The 7,500-nt window shown below is 42.5% G+C and overlaps 1 protein-coding gene and 1 long non-coding RNA gene across 4 annotated transcripts in view; both read left to right on the forward strand.

Moving 5' to 3' along the window:
* The window catches only part of LOC135098675 (uncharacterized), a 45,478-nt gene that overhangs the window by 14,780 nt on the left and 23,198 nt on the right, over positions 1-7,500 (forward strand). The gene's annotated exons all lie outside the window — the stretch shown is intronic.
* LOC135098689 (uncharacterized) lies at positions 489-1,103 on the forward strand. The gene is made up of 2 exons (XR_010267278.1): positions 489-913; positions 949-1,103. It is a non-coding gene; the product is annotated as an uncharacterized LOC135098689 (long non-coding RNA).

The raw sequence follows: 7,500 nt of genomic DNA on the forward strand, positions 1-7,500 counted from the left end.
CTCATAAGCTGATAGGACTTAATGTAGGATACAAGGAAATCCAAAAAAAATCACTCTAATTATCTTGATTCTGTGAGGAGGGAGCATTTGCCTCCTGAGGGATCGGGAAGAACTCCTCCCTGACCCCGACCCCAACGCCAACCCCCTCTGTGGACGGGAAGAGGGCAGGGGAATCCCGCGAGGCGTCGGTGGGGCCGCTGTCACCCGCCTCGTTTCGGTGGGTGGAGAAGACGTGAATCTTGACGGTGTGGCGGTGTTGAATCTTTTTCTTGCAAATTGGGCAGGAGAATTGAGGTTCCACACCACACTTGTACTTTTTGTGTCGCTTGAGGTTCCCCGTGGATGCGTACGTACGCCCGCACTTCTCACACGCGAACTGCTTTGGGATCTCAGCGTTGTGCGGGTAGCTCAGACTTGGTGACGTGGGCTTGCTGTATTTAAGGTCACGGTTTTTTATCAGTAGAGGCAGGCCGAGGGGGGAGGTCGTACCAGCAGGTCGCCACTCACCTGCGGCGGCAGCAGGCCTTGGAAACCTGCACGTACTAGGTTACATGCGCATAAATAGTCTGGAAATAGGGTAGGGTAGGTTAGGTTAGGTTCGCTGGGGTTTGGTGGGTAAAATAGTGAGATTTGGATGGGCTGTGCTGGGGTGCTGTGTGTCTGGGGTGGGTTAGGTTAGGTTAGGTTAGGGTGGAAGTGGCTAGGTTAAGGTAGGCTAGGGAAGGTTAGGTTAGGTTACAACAGGGTGTGACTGGTTAGGTTAAGGTAGGCTAGGGAAGGTTAGGTACAGTTAGGTTACAACAGGGTGTGACTGGCTAGGTTAAGGTAGGCTAGGGAAGGTTAGGTTCAGTTAGGTTCAGTTTGGCTAAGTTTGATCTAGGAAGTTTCTGCTAGGTTAATTGGGTTAGGTTAGGTTAGGTTTGGTTAGGTTAGGTTAGGTTTGGTTAGGTTTGGTTAGGTTTGGGTTCTGTGGGAGCAAACTAAGGTTAGGTTAGGTTATGCTGGAGTTCATGCATAAAATAGGATAGTTTTAGGGTAGGGGTAGGTTAGATTAGGTTAGGTAAACAAGAGGAGGAGGAGAAGGAAGAAAAAGAAGAAGGAAAGAGAGGAAGACAAGGAGGAGGAAGAAAATAAGGAAATAAGTAAAAGAAGGAAGAGGAGGAGGAGGAGGAGGAGGAAGATGATAAAATATAAGTACGAGTAAAAGAAGAAAAGAAAAAAAAAAGAAGAAAAATGAAAACACAATAATTTACAACTTAAAATTACATTAAAAAAAAAAAAATAATAATAATAAATGATTAAATAAGCATTGTGACAAATTTTGGATTAGAGGGGAGGGGGAGATAAAATTTTGAAGGGGGAGTTTTTTTGGAAAGAGGGGGAGGGGGCAGAATCTTGTCTATTTAGCCATCAGGAAGAGGAGGAGGAGGAGGAGGAGGAGGATGTATTTAATGTATTTAAGCCATGCGTCAAATAAACAAACAGAGAGAGAGAGAGAGAGAGAGAGAGAGAGAGAGAGAGAGAGAGAGAGAGAGAGAGGAAAAGGAAGAGGAAGAACAGGAGGAAGAGGAGATAAGGAGAAAAAGAAAGAAGAAAAGAGGAGGAGGAGGAGGAGGAAAAAAAGAGAAAGAGGGGGAAGAAGAGGAGGAGGAGGAGGAGAAGGAAGAAGAAAATAGGAGAGAAAAGAAGCCAAACCAAACCAAACACACACAAACAAATAAACACACAAACAAACAAACAGACAGACAGACAGACATACAGACATTTAGCGCTTTCCTGCTAGCCACCATCATCACAACCTTAGATTGTTAGCAACATTAGCACTTCCATCAGCACTATTGATATTTTGAGATCATTGTAGTAGAAAATAAATAAAGAAATGTAGGAAAAAAAAAAAGTTTCTTAGCACTTATAATATTAGCACTCTTTGCTTCTATTTAGCAGTTTAGCATATCACTATCACTAGCATTATGAGATCATTGGTTACTGAGTGCTTAATTGTTGTGCAAAAATAAATTATAAACCATTTTAGCACTTAAGTGATAATATTAGCACTTTCTTTGATTCTGTTGTGGATTTCCCATGCTAAATAACAAATTATGTTTACAAATATAGCAAAAAATATAGCATTTCTAGCACTTAAGTAATAATATTAGCACTTTTTTGCATCTCCATCACATTTAATGCTAAACACAGCACATCCAGTCACAATATAGCACATTTTTTGACCCTGAACAAGTAGCACTTAACATAATATTAGCACTTTCCCGCCACTATGCTGCTAAATTGTAGCATATAAGTAGCACACTTAACACAACTCAAGCAGCGTGTTAAGCATGCTGTGTTACAACAATCCAGCACATTCTGACCGTAACACAACAAATAAAACACTCAATACAAAAAAAAGTAGCAGTTTTCAACCTTAAACACACTTAGCAACTTATGCTAAACTTATAATTAGTGAGTGTATGTGTGTGTGTGTGTGTTGCAGCATAATCAACACAGTGATCTATCTTGCAACACACTGTACACAAGGCCACAGCATTAATAACACTATATTGAGGTCATTTTTTTCAACAGCTAACCAAAACACAGCCTCAATTCTTGCAACACAAATTGGCAACACTGCACAACACTTGTATTATCACTACTTTCCCTATCTGGTAACACTACAACACTACAAACAAGATAATACATTTTTTGGTGGGAAGGGGTTATACAACTCAAAATTTTGTATTCTAAGCAACACAATGTTATGTTTTCCTGCAACACTTCCCCTGTGTGTTGTGTTCTATAGGCAGTGTTTCTTTGTGTGTGTTTGTTGTGTGTCAACTCAAAGATGTATTATTTGTGTTTTTCCTCAACACTCAAGATTTTATGAAAATTTTTTGGGGTTGAATTTCCAGGCAAAACTAATTGATTTTCTTGCTTATCTTGTATTACATAACTCAAAAAATGTTTTACAATTCTTATATTATTTGTGTTTCTCTCAGCAACTCAAAAAAAAATTCAAAACACAATTTTAGATAAATTTAAAACCAAAGCTAATTCAATGTTCATGTTTTCCTTTTGATAACTAAACATACACACACACACACACACACACACACACACACACACACACACACACACACACACACACACACACACACATTAATATACTCTATATATATATATATATATATATATATATATATATATATATATATATATATATATATATATATATATATATATATATATATAAATCTGACTATCTTACATACATGTGTCTGTTTTCTATGTACACACACACACACACACACACACACACACACACACACACACACACACACACACACACAATGAGCAAATCAAATACATGACTCCAGTTTATGTACATGTAGCTAATCTGGAAACACAGGCCATTCCAACCCATTCCAGGCCCATTCCAGTCCCTTATCTTATCCTGATCCAGTCTATTCCAGTATCTTTTTACCTTATTCCAGTCTATTCCAGTTTTGCAGCTTTGTTCAGTCTTTGTATAGCTAATTCCAGCCTCCTCAGCCTATTCCAGACCATTCCAGTCTTTACAGCAACTTTCACCCAGCTTTCACTTAACAACACACACAACTCAGTCAGTCAGTCAGTCAGTCAGTCAGTCAGTCAGTCAGTCAGTCAGTCAACCAGCCAGTCAGTCAGTCAGTCAGTCAGTCAGTCAGTCAGTCAACCAGCCAGCCAGTCAGTCAGTCATTCAGTCAGTCAGTCAGTCAGTCAGTCAACCAGCCAGCCAGCCAGCCAGTCAGTCAGTCAGTCAGTCAGTCAGTCAGTCAGTCAGTCAGTCAGCCAGCCAGTCAGTCAGTCAGTCAGTCAGTCAGTCAGTCAGTCAACCAGCCAGCCAGTCAGTCAGTCAGTCAGTCAGTCAACCAGCCAGCCAGCCAGTCAGTCAGTCAGTCAGTCAGTCAGTCAGTCAGTCAGTCAGTCAGCCAGCCAGTCAGTCAGTCAGTCAGTCAGTCAGTCAGTCAGTCAGCCAGCCAGCCAGCCAGCCAGTCAGTCAGTCAGTCAGTCAGTCAGTCAGTCAGTCAGTCAGTCAGTCAGTCAGTCAGTCAGTCAGTCAGTCAGTCAGCCAGCCAGTCAGTCAGTCAGTCAGTCAGTCAACCAGCCAGTCAGTCAGTCAGCCAGTCAGTCAGTCAGTCAGTCAGTCAGTCAGTCAGTTAACCAGCCAGCCAGTCAGTCAGTCAGTCAGTCAGTCAGTCAGTCAATCAGCCAGTCAGTCAGTCAGTCAGAATGCAGATCTAATCCATTCGAGGAGGCTGTTTGGACTGTGAAAAGTTTGTATTTCAGTTTGTTCCACTAGCCAGCAGGACACACATGTATAAGAATTAGATAGGTATGTAGTATTAGCATTACCTAAAAAAATATAGTTAGGTTTACCACAGTGAGAGAGAGAGAGAGAGAGAGAGAGAGAGAGAGAGAGAGAGAGAGAGAGGCTTGCTATCTGAAACACTTAGCTCTCTCACCGTAAGTATTCTCCAAGGCTGCAGAGATGATTAGCCAGGTTCTCAAGAGTGTTTCTCCTGTTAATAATGGGGAAATCTTGTTAATCTGCCACTGCAATCATGAAAAACACCCTTAAAAACCCATCTCACTTCAACTATAGAGCCTTTTGAAAGTAGTGGAGGTGTGGTGCAGAGGTGCTTCAGAATATGGTCCAGTGAGAGAGAGAGAGAGAGAGAGAGAGAGAGAGAGAGAGAGAGAGAGAGAGAGAGAGAGAGAGAGAGAGAGAGAGAATGTGCATGTATATCAGGAACAGTAGCAAGTGTGATGATCTCCCAGTATGGTTTAGTGAGGCTTATAATCTTAAATGCTTCAGTGCCTCATGGTGACAACTTTGGACAGGCCACAGAAATGATTATCCAGGTTCTCAAGGGTGTTTTTCCAATAAAGACAGAGAGTCATTGTCAAATTATCTGTGGAATCATTGTGACACCCTTGACATCTCTGTTAACCTCCCTACCACTTTGTTAACTGTCTTTTTTACTATTATTGTCATCATTTCTATTAATATTGATAAAAACATAAGAAAGCAAGGGTTGGTGGCCCCTGTACCAGACGTGCCTGCTTACTTCCACCTGTTATCCTCATCCATAAATCTGTCTGATCCCCTTCTAAAGCTCTTTAATGACTCAGAAGCCATCAGGAAGCCATCAGGCCTACACATGGCCGTCCTTTGTACAAAATAATACCTACCTATTTTCACCTGTCATGCCTATCCAAAGATTTATTCAGCACTAACAAACTGATTACTGAGTCTGTTCCAGTCATCCATCACTCTCCTTTTTAAATTTAACTGCAATGCTTGAACCCATTATTTCTTGTCCTGTCCTGATTACTATTATAACCGTGGGGAAACATTTCACCTCAAAAAATAGTCAGGATAAGGAAGTGAAGCATTTAAGTGAAGCCTTTGTGTGTCTGTAATAATGTGTCTTTATCTCTGTGTGTGCATTTTGTGACACCAAGTCCTATATTTGGTCCTTAACGTTACTATTATCACTAGTTAGCCTTGAAACTAGAAGGACAAGAAGGGAAGAGACGCAACATTTCTCCGTTGTTGACAAAATCGTCACAGAACAGCTTCCTCTTGCCCTCCGAACACACTTGCTTCTCCTCCTCAGTGGTGGTGCGGGGGAACAGAAGCCCTGCGGAGGAAGAACACTTGTAATGTCTGTTTATAATCAATAGGTGGACTGAGTTAGGTTAGTTAATATTTGATGTTAGTATCTGAGAATTTTTTTACCTTTTCTTCTTCTCTTTGTGTGTTTATTCCCCGTGTCTCTCCGACCTGTCTCTTGATATTTCTCTCATACCCTCTTTCCTTACCTCTCCTCGTCCCCCCTCTCTCTCTCTCTCTCTCTCTCTCTCTCTCTCTCTCTCTCTCTCTCTCTCTCTCTCTCTCTCTCTCTCTCTCTCTCTCTCTCTCTCTCTCTCTCTCTCTCTCTCTCTCTCTCTCTCTCTCTCTCTCTCTCTCTCTCTCTCTCTCTCTCTCTCTCTCTCTCTCTCTCTCTCTCTCTCTCTCTCTCTCTCTCTCTCTCTCTCTCTCTCTCTCTCTCTCTCTCTCTCCCTGTCATTTATTCCAGCACTGTCTTCTGTGAGCTGTGTGTCTGTGCGTCTCTTAAGATTTCCTTCAAAGAGGTTAGACAACAGCAGGAATGTCTCTGTCTATTTTCCTCTCCCTGCCTTCCTCCCTTATTTTCCTTCTCTCATCCCTCCCTCTGTGTTTTCTATTTATTTTCTGTGTCTCAAAGATTTCCTTCAAAGGGATGGTGATGCTAAGAAACTTTATCTGTTTCTCCTCAATTGTGCCGCATGAAATTGTCAATAGATATATGCCAGTCAATCAAGAAACACCACTGCCAGAGAGAGAGAGAGAGAGAGAGAGAGAGAGAGAGAGAGAGAGAGAGAGAGAGAGAGAGAGAGAGAGAACTAAATATCACTACTGTATTCTTATTCCTTCTCATATGCATTTTATAACTGTTGATGCACTCCTCCTCCTCCTCCTCCTCCTCCTCCTCCTCCTCCTCCTCCTCCTCCTCCTCCTCCTCCTCCTCCTCCTCCTCCTCCTCCTCCTCCTCCTCCTCCTCCTCCTCCTCCTCCTCCTCCCAATCTATTTCCTATTGTAATATTCTTATCTTCTCCTCCTCCTCCTCCTTGCATTTTTCTTTCTTATCCAAACAAGCATTCTAACTTGTGTTCTCTTCCAGCAAACCAGAGCCAAACTCAACTTAACCTAACATAACCCAAACCTGACTTGACCTGACCTGACCTGACCTGACCTCCACTCTACTGACCTAACCCATACATTCTAGCCTCTCTTCTCTGTATACCTCTCACCTAACTCCTCTGACTATAAGAAATTCTTTGACTACTTAACTTCCAAAGTGGAGCACATTCTGACCCTCTTCCCTTTTGCAGAGATCTCCATTCTTGGAGACTTCAATGTTCACCACCAGCTTTAGCTTTCCTCTCCCTTCACTGACCATCCTGGTGAACTAGCCTACAACTTTGCTATCCTCCATCACCTAGAGCAATTGGTGCAACACCCTACTCGTATTCCTGACCGTCTTGGAGATACACCCAACATTCTTGACCTTTTCCTGACCTCTAATCCTTCTGCTTATGCTGTCACCCTTTTTTCTCTGTTGGGCTCCTCAGACCACAATCTCAATCTTGTCCTATCGCTCCAATCCCTCCTCAGGATCCCCCTAAGTGAAGGTGCCTCTGGCATTTTGCCTCTGCTAGTTGGGGGGACCTGAGGAGGTATTTTTTGCTGATTTTCCTTGGAATGACTACTGCTTCCGTGTCAGAGAGCCGTCTTTGTGTGCTGAGCGCATAACAGAGGTGATAGTGTCTGGCATGGAGGCGTACATTCCTCACTCTTTTTCTCGTCCTAAACCTTCTAAACCTTGGTTTAACACAGCTTGTTCTCGTGCTATACATGATAGAGAGGTGGCCCACAAA

The sequence above is a fragment of the Scylla paramamosain genome, unplaced genomic scaffold (assembly GCF_035594125.1).
Source record: "Scylla paramamosain isolate STU-SP2022 unplaced genomic scaffold, ASM3559412v1 Contig73, whole genome shotgun sequence".
Classification (NCBI taxonomy): domain Eukaryota; kingdom Metazoa; phylum Arthropoda; class Malacostraca; order Decapoda; family Portunidae; genus Scylla; species Scylla paramamosain.